At 45.8% G+C, this 16,030-nt stretch overlaps 1 long non-coding RNA gene across 2 annotated transcripts in view; it reads right to left on the reverse strand.

Moving 5' to 3' along the window:
• The window catches only part of LOC130369516 (uncharacterized), a 131,114-nt gene extending 117,816 nt beyond the window's left edge, over positions 1 to 13,298 (reverse strand). Inside the window, exon 1 of one of the 2 annotated variants that reach the window (XR_008892798.1) lies at positions 13,176 to 13,298. This is a non-coding gene — a long non-coding RNA (uncharacterized LOC130369516). Of the gene's footprint in view, positions 1 to 11,163; positions 11,204 to 13,175 lie in introns of those variants that run through there. The other variant, XR_008892797.1, reaches the window with a different exon arrangement.
• Between the last annotated feature and the right edge of the window lie 2,732 nt (positions 13,299 to 16,030).

Here is a 16,030-nt window from a genome sequence, read left to right on the forward strand (position 1 = left end):
ACTACCGCCGCAGCAAGACCATCCCGCTTTGCGGCGGGCTCTGGTGAAAACCAGTAGTGACTTAGAACCGATCCTCTAGCACGGTCCACGCCAATCCCTCTCTGGCACAGAGGATCCACTACCTGCCAGCCGGCATCGTGACACCGGGCTTAGCGTTAGCCACAAAAACAGCTAGCGCTAACCCCCAATTATTACCCCGGTACCCAACACCACAGGGGTGCCGGGAAGAGCCGGTACCAACAGGCCCGGAGCGTCAAAAATGGCGCTCCTGAGCCTAGGCGGTAACAGGCTGGCGTTATTTAGGTTGGGGAGGGCCAGTAACAATGGTCCTCGCCCACCCTGGTAACGTCAGGCTGTTACTGTTTGGTTGGTATTTGGTTGAGAATAAAAATAGGGGGACCCTATGCGTTTTTTTAATATATTTAATTATTTATTTAAAAAAAAAAAACGCATAGGGTCCCCCCTATTTTCATTCTCAGCCAAATACCAACCAAACAGTAACAGCCTGACGTTCCCAGGGTGGGCGAGGACCATTGTTACTGGCCCTCCCCAGCCTAAATAACACCAGCCTGTTACCGCCTAGGCCCAGGAGCGCCATTTTTGACGCTCCAGGCCTGTTGGTACCGGCTCTTCCCGGCACCCCTGTGGCGTTGGGTACCGGGGTAATAATAGGGGGTTAGCGCTAGCTGTTTTTGTGGCTAGCGCTAAGCCCAGGTTAGTAATGGACTCTGTCTATAAGACAGCTTCCACTACTAAGCCTGTCTAGTAAAGTAAGAAAAAAACACAACAGGTTTTAAAAATTTTTTATTACAAAAAACACTCCCCCACAAGCCCTCGTTAACCATTTTATTAAAATCAAACAAAGAAAAACGCTGGTCATCGAAGTAGTCCACCGAATCCGAAGGAGTCCACAGGATAAACGGATCTGAAATGAGAAGAAAACAAAAAAAAAGGACATGCTGGGAGTTGTAGTTGTGTGGTGCAGGAGATGTGTGGCCAAGTGACAAGCTTGTCCCCTGCCCCCAGCTGCAGGGCTACAACTCCCAGCATGCCCTTACAGTAAGGTGGGGCGGAGGCCGGGCACAGTGTTTCCCAACCTGGGACTTGTAGTTTTGCAACATCTGGAGGCACCCTGGTTGGGAAACACTGTTTTAGGCCAGTGTTTCCCAACCAGGGTGCCTCCAGATGTTGCAAAACTACAAGCCCCAGCATGCCTGGACAGTCAAAGGCTGTCTCGCATGCTGGGAGTTGTAGTTTTGCAACATCTGGAGGCAACCTGGCTGGGAAACACTGGCCTAAAACAGTGTTTCCCAACCAGGATGCCTCCAGATGTTGCAAAACTACAAGCCCCAGCATGCCTGGACAGTCAAAGGCTGTCCAGGCATGCTGGGAGTTGTAGTCTTGCAACATCTGGAGGCACCCTGGTTGGGAAACACTGGCCTAAAACAGTGTTTCCCAACCAGGGTGCCTCCAGATGTTGCAAAACTACAAGCCCCAGCATGCCTGGACAGTCAAAGGCTGTCCAGGCATGCTGGGAGTTGTAGTCTTGCAACAACTGGAGGCACCCTGGTTGGGAAGCCTGCGCAACTTACCGGCTTCCGTAGGATCCAGCGCTGCACGACACTGCCGCACGACACTGCCGCGCGACACTGCCGCGCGACGATCTCCGACAGCGATCGTCGCTGGAGCCTCGGAAGGGTAAGTGAACTTCTTCGCCGGTCCCCTTCAGCTGTTTAGTTTTGCAACAGCTGGAGGACTACAGTTTACAGATCACAAACCAGGGGTCTGCAAACTGTGGCCCTCCAGCTGTTGCAAAACTACAACTCCCAGCATGCCTGGACAGCCAATGGCTGTCCAGGCATGCTGGGAGTTGTAGTCTTGCAACATCTGTTGGCACCCTGGTTGGGAAACACTGTTTTAGGCCAGTGTTTCCCAACAAGGGTGCCTCCAGCTGTTGCAAAACTACAACTCCCAGCATGCCCGGACAGCCAATGGCTGTCCAGGCATGCTGGGAGTTGTAGTCTTGCAACATCTGGAGGCACCCTGGTTGGGAAACACTGTTTTAGGCCAGTGTTTCCCAGCAAGGGTGCCTCCAGCTGTTGCAAAACTACAACTCCCAGCATGCCCGGACAGTCAAAGGCTGTCTCGCATGCTGGGAGTTGTAGTTTTGCAACATCTGGAGGCAACCTGGCTGGGAAACACTGGCCTAAAACAGTGTTTCCCAACCAGGATGCCTCCAGCTGTTGCAAAACTACAACTCCCAGCATGCCTGGACAGCCAATGGCTGTCCAGGCATGCTGGGAGTTGTAGTCTTGCAACATCTGTTGGCACCCTGGTTGGGAAACACTGTTTTAGGCCAGTGTTTCCCAACAAGGGTGCCTCCAGCTGTTGCAAAACTACAACTCCCAGCATGCCCGGACAGCCAATGGCTGTCCAGGCATGCTGGGAGTTGTAGTCTTGCAACATCTGGAGGCACCCTGGTTGGGAAACACTGTTTTAGGCCAGTGTTTCCCAGCAAGGGTGCCTCCAGCTGTTGCAAAACTACAACTCCCAGCATGCCCGGACAGCCAAAGTGTGTCCAGGCATGCTGGGAGTTGTAGTCTTGCAACATTTGGAGGCACCCTGGTTGGGAAGCTTGCGCAACTTACCGGCTTCCGTAGGATCCAGCGCTGCACGACACTGCCGCGCGATACTGCCGCGCGACAGTGCCGCGCGACGATCTCCGTCAGCGATCGTCGCTGGAGCCTCGGAAGGGTAAGTGAACTTCTTCGCCGGTCCCCTTCAGCTGTTTAGTTTTGCAACAGCTGGAGGACTACAGTTTACAGACCACACACCAGTGGTCTGCAAACTGTGGCCCTCCAGCTGTTGCAAAACTACAACACTCAGCATGCCCTGACAGCCAAAGCCTATGGCTCTCAGGGCAGGAGCCCGGGCTGACATTACAGTGCAGCCGCCCGGGCTCCTCATACGGTCTCCCCGCTACCCCCCTTGTCTCCCGCCCGGGCTCCTCATACGGTCTCCCCGCTACCCCCCTTGTCTCCCGCCCGGGCTCCTCATACGGTCTCCCCGCTACCCCCCCCCCCCTTGTCTCCCGCCCGGGCTCCTCATACGGTCTCCCCGCTACCCCCCCCCCCTTGTCTCCCGCCCACGCCGCTCAGCTCCCGCTGCTGCAAGACTACAACTCCCAGCGTGTCCTCACTGTAAGGCCATGCTGGGACTTGTAGTCTTGCAACAGCAGACAGATGGGAGTTGTGTGGCGCTGGCAGGTGAGAGGGGGGGATGTAAATCACTGTAGTGTCCCGGTAGCGCAGTGAGGGTAGCGGGGAGAAAGTATGTCGGAGCCCGGGCGGCAGTAGCTTTTCCTGCTCCATGTTGGAGCTGGAGTAAATTTAGTCAATTTTTATGGCCGTTGCGACAGTTTATTGCGCAACTGCGACTGTCTCAGTTAATAAATTCCTGACCACTGCAAGTAAAAACTGAAAACTTGCGTAAATTAAGCGGGAATTTTTTTTTTGACTTTCTAGCTCTTGCTAGGGAAAGTCGCACAATTTATAGGGTAGGCGCAATTGCGACAATTTTGCGCCAAAAATAGTAAGAAAAAAATGACTAAACCCCTTAGTAAATGCCCCCCATTGTATTTGTGAAGAAAAATAAAATTTATTTGGAATATCAATTTTCCTTACAAGTAGAGAGCTTCAAAGTTAGAAAAATGCTAAATTTTCTAAAAATTTCATAAAATGTTGGGATTTTTCACCAAAAAAGGATGCAAGTAACGACGAAAATTTACCACCAAAATAAAGTAGAATATGTCACGAAAAAACAATCTCAGAATCAGAGTATTCGGTAAAAGCATTTTAGAGTTATTAATGCGTAAAGCGACGGTGGTCAGAATTGCGAAAAAGGGCTCAGTTCTTAAGGTGAAAAAGGGCTGCGTCCTTAAGGGGTTAAGTTGACAGCATTTCCAGTCTTCAGTAGCTCAGTTAAAAAATATATCACCACCAGCACCATGTAAAAACAACATGCAAAAAACATGCACACACAATAAAACAGCTGATACTAAATAAAGAAAACCAATCAGATTGCTTCTTTTATTTTTCAAAGGCCTTTTCAAAAATGAAAGAAGTAATCTGATTGGTTGCTAAGGGCAACTGGTTGACTTTTCCTCTGTACAAGTTTTGATGAATCTCTCCCAATATTCCTAGATACAGTGTATATACAAAGTATTAATCCCTCCTTCACAAATCTATGGTTCTATCAGTAGCCCAGTTTTTATGATTTGCACCTCAAACCAACAAACACATAAACTAAAACACAGTTGTGGTGTCCCGGTACTGTATTGCATACCGTACCTAGTGTAGAGGTCCCCAAAGTCAGAGTAACTACGCTCAGGTAGGGTCCCTCAGGTGGGACAGCCCCTAGTCACCTCTTCTCAAGTCTAATTGTCTAATGTTAGTACATGTATATATTTAGTAATAGTATATATCTATGATAATGTATAGTACTTACCTTGTTTAGCGACGCAGGACCTTCGGTCATGTGACCATGTTAATATCCTCTATGGTATGTTGGAGGACCTTAGGAGGTCCTTAGGTCATGTGTTACCCACAAATCTTTGTAATGGGGATTGACATCAGTATGGACCAATTAGCACTAGTCCAGCCCCTGCCCATATAAGGGAGCTGTAGCCAATTATCGCTCTCTTGGGTTGTTGCTATCGTGGATGACGGACTAGCAGGACGGATCTGCGCAACTTGCAAAGACACGCTAGGCCTGAAAAACCTACCGGCCTCAGCAGAACTAAAACCGTGAGTTCTAAACTACCCCCGCTAAAGCTAGCATGACTACTGGATCGCAACTAATCCCCTAAATCCAGTGGACTTGCTAAAGTCCCAACCTTTGTCAATCTCCAAAGAAAGCAGTTGTATGCATAGAGACTGTTCCATTATTGAAGCTTGCAGAAAATCTTCAGTAAAATTTATACCTGTTTCAGAAAACTCTCCGGTTGTGGACATTCTATTATTATCTACCTCCCTATCACTCTTGGGAAGGGTGGCGGTAGGACAAGCATTACTGAGGAGCCCCCACCCTGGCGTCACGAATAGCAAGGGTTAACAAGCACCCTTTAATAACCGCACAGCTGCACTCCCTATACCCTACACCCCCAGGCTATCACACAGTACTTTCTACTCAGCTTGTCCCATCTTTCCCTCATTGCCACTATGTAGTATTGAAAAGTTTTTTTTTCTTTTTTATATTAGTTCTGTCCATATATTCATATCAGTCCATTTCAGTCCATATTTAAAAAAAAAAAAATCATAAATACAAATACTTATGTAAGCCAAAGCCAAATGACTACTGTTATGGCTCACCATACAAAGAAGCCTTGAACTAGATGCATCATGTAATACTTTTCACGTATAAATGGTTTCTGCAGCATCCCTGTAAATCTCATTTTAGTGTGTTAAATATAAATGATGGCCATCTGGTAACAATGAGTTATTGGTGGAAAATGGCCGCACAGTCATGATTCTGCAGGATATGGAACATGATTTAGACTAACAGGATTAAAACACAGGAAATACATCAGCCTATTTAACAATAAAGCTAATGTAGTTTGTTGGGAAAGAAAGAAAACAGGATGAAGCATGATTCAACTACACACAAAAAGCAGTGATACATGGAAACATTTCCATTGTCAAATGTGAATACAGCGTCACAATTCATGCAGTCTTTGATCACAGTGTAAATACTCTACATAGAGATAGTGATGAAAGCACTTGCTACAGCTCCTCGTCCTTGATGTAATAAAGAACAATAGAGCTCTCCAGGCTTAATGAAGCTTCCATATTTGAGGATATAATGTAGTGTAAAGCTCTGCACTCGGATTCGGATCCCAAAGGGCCCAATAAAAAAAAACTTGCAGGCGGGAGCAGGCAGTCACTGAACATCCAAAATCGCATTGCAAAATCCTGCACGGTCCCGCAAACCTCTGAAATGCCATAGGGGACTGATGAAATGACACGAGAGGGTGATGAAATGGCACAAGGGGGTGATGAAATGGCATGGGGTAACGAAATGGCATGGGGTTATGAAATGGCATGGGGTAACGAAATGGTATGGGGTAACGAAATGGCATGGGGTAACGAAATGGTATGGGGTAATGAATTGGCATGGGGTAATGAAATGGCATGGGGTAACGAAATGGCATGGGGTAGCAAAATGGTATGGGGTAATGAAATGGCATGGGGTAATGAAATGGTATGGGTAATGAAATGGCATGGGGTAACAAAATGGTATGGGGTAATGAAATGGCATGGGGTAATGAAATGGCATGGGGTAACAAAATGGCATGGGGTAACGAAATGGCATGGGGTAGCAAAATGGTATGGGGTAATGAAATGGCATGGGGTAACGAAATGGTATGGGTAATGAAATGGCATGGGGTAACAAAATGGTATGGGGTAATGAAATGGCATGGGGTAATGAAATGGCATGGGGTAACGAAATGGCATGGGGTAACGAAATGGCATGGGGTAACGAAATGGCATGGGGTAATGAAATGGCATGGGGTAACTGTTACGCCGAGCGCTCCGGGTCCCCGTTCCTCCCCGGAGCGCTCGCCTCATCTTCGTTGTTGCAGCGCCCCGGTCAGATCCACTGACCGGGTGCGCTGCGGTCCCGCCTTCAGCCGGGATGCGATTCGCGATGCGGATAGCGCCCGCTCGCGATGCGCACCCCGGCCCCCGTACCTGACTCGCTCTCCCTCGGTCCTGTCCCGGCGTGCGCGGCCCCGCTCCCTAGGGCGCGCGCGCGCCGGGTCTCTGCGATTTAAAGGGCCAGTGCACCAATGATGGTGCCTGGCCCAATCTTCCCAATTAGCTTAATTGGTTCCCACCTGTTCCCGGGCTATATCTAGTCTCCTCCCTTGCACTCCCTGGCCGGATCTTGTTGCACTTGTGCCTAGTGAAAGCGTTCCCTTGTCTGTTCCTAGTCCGTGTTCCTGACCTCCTGCCGTTGCCCCTGACTACGATCCTTGCCGCCTGCCCCCGACCTTCTGCTACGTCCGACCTTGCTTCTGCCTACTCCCTTGTACCGCGCCTATCTTCAGCATCTTCAGCAGCCAGAGAGGTGAGCCGTTGCTAGTGGATACGACCTGGTCACTACCGCCGCTGCAAGACCATCCCGCTTTGCGGCGGGCTCTGGTGAAAACCTGTAGTGGCTTAGAACCGGTCCACTAGCGCGGTCCTCGCCATCCCTCTCTGGCACAGAGGATCCACCACCTGCCAGCCGACATCGTGACAGTAGATCCGGCCATGGATCCCGCTGAAGTTCCTCTGCCAGTTGTCGCTGACCTCACCACGGTGGCCGCCCAGCAAGCCCGACAGATCGCCCTTCTAACCCGTCAGCTGTCGGAAATGTCCACCATTTCGCACCAACTTCAGTCGCAACTTCTCCAGCAATCTTCTCCTCCGCCAGCTCCTGCACCTCCTCCGCAGCGAGTGGCCACTCCTAGCCTCCGCCTGTCCTTGCCGGACAAATTTAATGGGGACTCTAAGTATTGCCGTGGCTTTCTTTCGCAATGTTCCCAGCACTTGGAGATGATGTCGGACCAGTTTCCTACTGAAAGGTCTAAGGTGGCTTTCGTGTTCTGCCTTCTGTCTGGAAAAGCCCTGTCATGGGCCGCACCGCTCTGGGACCGCAATGACCCCGTCACTGCCTCTGTACACTCCTTCTTCTCGGAAATTCGAAGTGTCTTTGAGGAACCTGCCCGAGCTTCTTCAGCCGAGATTGCCCTGCTGAACCTGGCCCAGGGTGTTTCTTCCGTTGGCGAGTACGCCATTCAGTTCCGTGCTCTTGCTTACGAGTTGTCCTGGAATAGTGAGATTCTCTGCGCGACCTTTAAAAAAGGCCTATCCAGCAACATTAAAGATGTTCTGGCCGCACGAGAGACTCCTGCTGACCTACATGAACTCATTCATCTAGCCACTCGCATTGACATGCGTTCTTCCGGATGGCGTCTGGAGCTCCGCCTGGATATGGACTTTGTTCGCACGAAGCGTTTTTTCTCTCCGGCTCCTCTCTCCTCTGGTCCTCTGCAATCTGTTCCTGTGCTTCCCGCCGCGGAGGCTATGCAAGTTGACCGGTCTTGCTTGACACCTCAAGAGAGGACACGACGCCGCATGGAGAATCTTTGCCTGTACTATGCCGGTACCGAACACTTCCTGAAGGATTGTCCTATCCGTCCTCCCCGCCTGGAAAGACGTACGCTGACTCCGCACGAAGGTGACACAGTTCTTGATGTCAACTCTGCTTCTCCACGCCTTACTGTGCCTGTGCGGATATCTGCCTCTACCTTCTCCTTCTCTACTATGCTCTTCTTGGATTCCGGATCTGCAGGAAAATTTTTTTTGGCCTCTCTCATCAACAGGTTCTACGTTCCTGTGACCAGTCTCGCCAGACCCCTCTACATCTATTGTTTTTACAATAAAAGATTGGACTGTCTCGTACGTTTCCACACAGAACCCCTCCTAATTTGCATCGGACCTCATCACGGAAAAATTGAGTTTTTTTTCCTCAGGTTCTTTGGCCCCAAGAAGAGGGGGAGACCCAAGGGGGGGGGTACTGTTACGCCGAGCGCTCCGGGTCCCCGTTCCTCCCCGGAGCGCTCGCCTCATCTTCGTTGTTGCAGCGCCCCGGTCAGATCCACTGACCGGGTGCGCTGCGGTCCCGCCTTCAGCCGGGATGCGATTCGCGATGCGGATAGCGCCCGCTCGCGATGCGCACCCCGGCCCCCGTACCTGACTCGCTCTCCCTCGGTCCTGTCCCGGCGCGCGCGGCCCCGCTCCCTAGGGCGCGCGCGCGCCGGGTCTCTGCGATTTAAAGGGCCAGTGCACCAATGATGGTGCCTGGCCCAATCTTCCCAATTAGCTTAATTGGTTCCCACCTGTTCCCGGGCTATATCTAGTCTCCTCCCTTGCACTCCCTGGCCGGATCTTGTTGCACTTGTGCCTAGTGAAAGCGTTCCCTTGTCTGTTCCTAGTCCGTGTTCCTGACCTCCTGCCGTTGCCCCTGACTACGATCCTTGCCGCCTGCCCCCGACCTTCTGCTACGTCCGACCTTGCTTCTGCCTACTCCCTTGTACCGCGCCTATCTTCAGCATCTTCAGCAGCCAGAGAGGTGAGCCGTTGCTAGTGGATACGACCTGGTCACTACCGCCGCTGCAAGACCATCCCGCTTTGCGGCGGGCTCTGGTGAAAACCTGTAGTGGCTTAGAACCGGTCCACTAGCGCGGTCCTCGCCATCCCTCTCTGGCACAGAGGATCCACCACCTGCCAGCCGGCATCGTGACAGTAACTAAATGGTATGGGGTAATGAAATGGCATGGGGTAATGAAATGGCATGGGATAATGAAATGGCATGGGGTAACGAAATGGCATGGGGTAATGAAATGGCATGGGGTAACAAAATGGTATGGGGTAATGAAATGGCATGGGGTAACAAAATGGTATGGGGTAATGAAATGGCATGGGGTAATGAAATGGCATGGGGTAATGAAATGGCATGGGGTAACGAAATGGCATGGGGTAATGAAATGGCATGGGGTAACTAAATGGTATGGGGTAACGAAATGGCATGGGGTAACGAAATGGCATGGGGTAATGAAATGGCATGGAGTAACTAAATGGTATGGGGTAACGAAATGGCATGGGGTAATGAAATGGCATGGGGTAACGAAATGGTATGGGGTAATGAAATGGCATGGGGTAACTAAATGGTATGGGGTATTGAAATGGCATGGGGTAACGAAATGGCAAATGGGGTACTATTTCTAAAAGCTGTGAGAAAATGTTTGCAGATGCAGGCGAGATTGGACACACATGTTACGGGAGCAGGCAGTAATGGTCAGAAATTCAGTGGGACCAGGAAGGAATGGGATTTAAAAAACAATCCCACTCAGGGATCTAATGTAGTGCTGACCTAGCTGAAGTGATTGGTTTAAAGTTATTAAAGGGATTTGTAAGAAGAGATCACCTCTGGAATGACAGACTGTTGTGGTTGAACAAATGACTTATTTTACACAATAGTGCAAGGGTTTCCTTCTGGGTACTCTAAAAAGGGTATTTCAATTCACCACGGAGGGTCTAAAGTCAGATTACTATCTCCATCAGTCTCAACGTGCAAACTCCATTAGTCCCATAAACATTGTATGGAACAGTAGCGCGCACCTGGGATCACCACTCCAGGGCCATATCTGTGATATGTAGCTCCTCAGGGGTAGCATGTTCCATGAAGGGTGGTAAATCATACTATGTAGCATCTTCTGCTATACACCACTCCCCTATCCACTGACTCTATGACCTGCAAATGAATTATGGACACAGATGCGGAATGCAAGGCAGTCAGGACTGGGAATTGTATAAAGGTGTAGTATATTTTGTTGGTACTGTCATGTGCTACCGATATATTTTGCATGCTTTTTCAATGGGGACAGGGAGGTGCCATTCCAGTTATCCCCTCATGCAGCAGAAAAGCTAGAATTGGCCCTGCTCAAAACCTCCGTTCTCATGACCATGGGGGTCCCAGTTATCAGACCCCAGTGATCAAACATTCACTATTCTACCCCTCTTTAAGTACAGAGACACTATCTATGTTTAAAGACATCCTCATCTTCATCATTATATAGGTTTTTTTGTCCAGTCCATGAAATAAGTCTACCATACTAATACATACTATCTGGATATGCATACCTTCTTGTTCAGTGTTATGTGACACAGAATTAGTAAGTAGAGATCCAGAAAGTAAAAGTATGTCAAAAATGTTCTTCTTTCTCTCATGTGCTCTATATAAGGAAAAGTGTCTTCTTTGTGATGGATATATTACAGCATTATTCACATGTGTGCTTTTCATTCCTAGCTTATCTAAATCCCGGTACACGGTTCATAGTCTGGCAGGATATGTGCGGAGATAATAGCAGCAGAAATATATTCTAACAAAAACTAACATTCTCTGAAGGAAATGATTACATGAAACGAAAAGAAAAACAATACAGACGGTACTGTTTAGGATTCCTTGTGATATTAGATGTAAATGCTTGAGGTCAAGTTAAGCAACATGTGGCTTTTCTTAAGAATAGAAATATTTTTATTTTTTCCTGAAACTCACCTCTACCCCCTAGGGTCTGCCAGACATTCCAGGGCAAAAGCGCAGACAAATACAAGTGCCAGTAATGGCATCACATGGGCGTCCTGGTTATCTAAGGGAATTACACAGCTGGACATGGGCCAGCCGGCTTCACCTCATTGCTGAATACTTCCCCAATTTTATCCTGTCTGTAAGAATGAAACATGTTAACAAGTACAGACAAATGTCCAGATAATTATTTATACACAGTAGATGATATATATATATATATATATATATATATATATATATTGTGGCAGTGTGGCAAGGAAAGGGTGTATTTCCTTGGCTCACCCTGCAGAAGCTCTCACCTGCTTCTTAAGTAATGAGGCAGGAGGGAAGGGAGGTGTATATGAGATGGAGACTCAGTCTAATGTGGGCTCTTCCTAGGAGACAGCATGTGGGCTGTAGGGAAGAGACAGAGCCTGCTGAGGAGTACACAGCCCGAGCTATGAGTGGCTCAAAGAGAGTGGCATGAATTGTGAGTAGAAGGTTGCAGGGGACATATGTTTAACCGGCTGAGGGAAGCTCAGCGGTTGTTAGTCAGGACAAGCTGATCTGTTTAGTCAGTGACCAGACGGTCTAGGATTTTGTTTGTTCCTGCTTTTTGTTTATTTATTTCCCTGCAACCTGTCTAATAAAACTGGCAAGGTGCCAGATTTGCATTATAAGCATTTGTTTGCTGGTTTATTGAGAAGAAACGCATCCTGTGGCGTAGTCCAGGACGATCCCAGAGCTAATCCCCAAGACGGATCGTCACAATATATATATATCTGTTGCTATATATATATATATATTTTATTTTTTTGGTCACTGTTTGCACATGACTATAGTTACAGAGATAAACAAGAATAACCCCAAAAGTTCCAATCATTTTCCCTGTTCACACATGCCATGAAGTACTGAAACCCCACCATCCTATAATAAAACCTCTTATGGTTATGCTTGAAAGTACAATGGCTTTTCAATTTCTTTAAATCAATATGTTAGAGATTTGCCTATTTAAATTACTTTTTTTTAAAGAGTACCTGTCATCAAACCAAATTTTGTAAACTAACTCAGAATATACTCCCTAACTAATCCTAACACCCCTTCTGCCTTTAAAAAAAATTTCCGAGCTTTAAAAAGCTCTGTATCATACCTTTTCCCTTGCTCACATTGTGTGAGCTCCCAGCTGGAGAAAGTGGGCGTTCCCCAGCAGATGCTATGTCATTGAAGCCTGCGAGAGCTCTGCCTCCCCATGCCCTGCACACACTTCCTGAGTTTGAACTTCTGCAAATTGACTGTTTGACTTGCACAGGGAACAGAACAGAGCCAACATATAAAGGTTGAGAATTTTAACAGCAAGTAAATTGAAAAGTGTCTTATAATTACATAAAGAACAATATATTAAAAGTTTAGTTTGGTGACAGGTACTCCTTAATAGAGTTGTAACGTTATGTGTTTAATTAACAACTCTAAAGGTTTGGGCACCACGTGTCCTCCTTCTGGTCCTGTCTGCAGTCCTGCTTGCAGATTGTCTCCCGTAAATGTATTTATTTAGGTTTTACTTGGAGCACAATGTAAAGGAGCACAATTTTTTCTTAGGTAGAAAAAAAATCATTGTACTGTTCCTCTCAGTTTAGACATTTCCAATTGTTGTGGCATGTCCATATGAGATCTTTCTCTAGCAGACAGTTTCATATTCTCACTGCTCTTACCATAAAGAATCCCCTTCTACAGTATGTTGGTTTAGAAAATCGTTTTTCCCCTTGACATAGAGGATGTTCTGTGGTTACAGATATATTTCTGGATATAATACATACTGGGGAAAGAAAAACAATTGAATGCAAAATATCTAATCTACTGTTCATAGTTACTTTTAAAATGTTTATTTTCTAGGAAATTGTAAATTATTTTTCTACCTTACATAATAGAAAAACTTTTCACTTTTTCTTCTGTTTATTTTTCCCTCACCAAGCTTTGCATGACTTATTGAGACTAACTTTACTTACCTCCTACTACTCCTCCGGTGCCTCTGGAATCAATCTGCCATCCTCCAGCCCTGTCTTCTTCCGCATTCTTGCAGCAGACACGTCACACTGCGCTAAGCTAATTGCTGGCCACAGCGATGTCCCACTTTGGCCGGTGATCAGCTAAGTGGCAGTGTGATGTAATGGGCCCAGCCTTCTTGTTGGTGCCCGGGCCAGTTACATTACACTGCAGCTCAGCTTATCACTGGTCAAGGCAGCATATCTCTGGGGCTGGTGATTGGCTCAGTGCAGTGTGACGTGCCTGCCCCCAGAATGCGGAAGAAGACCAGGGATTGAGGATGGGAGACCAATTCCAGTGGCACCAGGGGAGCAGTGAAAGGTAAGTAAAGGTTTTTTTTGTTTGTTTGTTCTTTTGTGGTAGCCCGGGCAGACAAAAAAACAAAACAAAAAAACTAGATACAGTAAATTCTTTAATAAATCACTTTATCACAAATTCTTTTGAGCAAATTAAATATTTGTGCAGGTTCTAAAATTCAAGGTTATGTGTTAAACAAAATAATATTTATAAACATGTATTTTCATTCTGTTTTATAGGTTTACATATAGCTGTAAGCTTTACTGCAAAGTTATTTCAAAACATTTCTTTTCTGTGAGAAAGAGAATTTGTTGCCAACAACAGAGGTTCATCTCAGGGACACTATGTCTGATAATAGAAGAGAATTCAACTTGCACCTAATATCCATTGTTCATAAAAATTCTGAATGGGTTAACACTGTAAAATAACATACAATCTGAACCCTTACATTTCAGAATCACAGTAAATCCTGTAAAGTGGATCTCTAATTTGGGGATAGTGTTGCACTGAATTCAGATCTCACATACAATAGTTACTCTATGCTATTAAAAAAAACACAAGGCTCTTCAGAAAGCAGCTGCTAAGAATCCTCCATACACTAAAAAATCTTAAAATGACCACCAAAGAGACGTCTTACTACAATTTATTAACAGCCAATTCTGGTACATTAAATATATGAAAATATATGAAAACTTAACAGCTTACTTCAGCTTAAATGGACACTGTCATCAAAATTTTCTTTTTGCATATAATACAGCAGGTAAATAAATAAGATTTGATATTTACTCCTTGTAATAAAATGTCTTTTTATGTCACTTTCATGGCCTTATAAATCTGGTCACTAGGGGTCTCCCTTCTGGTCCAGACTGCATTCTGTCTGCTCAAAAGCACACACTTTGGTCTCCGCTGGACTGGCAAGAGACCAAACTCCGGAAGTGCGGTCTGGCCATAGACAGTGAATAGCACTCGCTCTCCCTGTTTCACAGGCAGAGAGTGAGTGTTATTCACTGCCTATGGCCAGCCAACACCTCCTGAGTTTGGTCTCCTGCCAGTCCAGCAGGAGACTGAAGTCTGTGCTTTTGAGCAGACAGAATGCAGTCCGGACCAGAAGGGAGACCCCTAGTGACCAGATTTATGAGGCCATGAAAGTGACATAAAAAGACATTTATTTACAGGGAGTAAAATTACAAATCTTCTTTATTTTACCTGGTGTATCATATGCAAAATAAATAATTTTAATGAAAGTTCCCCGGCAAGCACCGAGGCCTTCAGAAGACCATGACAGGGAGCCAATCCAATTCGTAAACCTTAACCATCTCTAACAGTTTAAAATCCACTATTATTTCATTTCTTTTTAATTATTTTTTTTTATTAACATTAATTTATTTATAATTACCTTAACATTATTTATAATTAGCTTAACAAAGTTCTGATTAATTATGTGCTTCATAAATAAATTCTACAATAAAATAAAGTTATCAATGTTTGGATGTTGGTAATTCTTGTACAATATGTTGATGTTAAGAGTTAGGAATAGTGTTGAGCGGCATAGGCCATATTCGAATTCGTGAATATTCGCGAATATATGGACGAATATTCGTCATATTCGCGAATATTTGCATATTCGTAATATTCTCGTTTTATTTTCGCATATGCGAATATTCGCGTGTGCGAAAATTAACATATGCGAAAGTTTGCATATAAAAAAATTAGCATAAGCGAAAATTCGCATATGCGAAAATTACCGTATGCAAATTTTTGCATATGCGCAAATTCGCACACCAGTCTGACACAGTAGTATTAGAGCCTTCTTTACACCACATAAGCTGGAAGCAGAGAGGGATGATCACTGTGATGTGTACTGTGAAAAAAAAACAACAACAAAAAAATAAACGAATATTCGTAATTACGAATATATAGCGCTATATTCGCGAATATTCGTGAATTCACAAATATGCGATATTCGTGAATAAAATTCGAATTGCGAATATTCGCGAGCAACACTAGTTAGGAAATCTAGAAATGTGAGATGAAATGTTTCAATATTAAAACGCTATGTTGAATATAGAGTGTTTTGTTTTGATGAGTGAAAACAGTCAGTACTTCTTTTACCTCCACGTCTACATCTAAAACAGTGGCCTTTTACTCCATGTTCTGACACTCAGTATCAGTATTTGTCTTTTCAGGACTCCATTTTACACTATATACAGCTGCTTTCCTAACTGTCAGCCTAAAACAGCTTTCTACTAGTTATTAGATTTCTTGTGACTGACTGAGCCAAACAAAATCACAAATTAAAATGTTTTAAGGAATGTAGATGTATATTGAGCTACTCAAGAGCAAGGATTGTGACATGGATTTGTACAAGAGTTCAGTAGGTAGTAGGGCCCACTGTCAGTCTAAAAACAGGTTTCTACTAGTTATTAGATTGCATATCATTGACTGAGCCAAACAAAATTATGAATTACAATTTTTTATGTAATTCAAAAAATGTAAGGGGGTTTCCTATGCTGAGCTACTC

Source organism: Hyla sarda, chromosome 4 (assembly GCF_029499605.1).
Source record: "Hyla sarda isolate aHylSar1 chromosome 4, aHylSar1.hap1, whole genome shotgun sequence".
NCBI classification, from domain to species: domain Eukaryota; kingdom Metazoa; phylum Chordata; class Amphibia; order Anura; family Hylidae; genus Hyla; species Hyla sarda.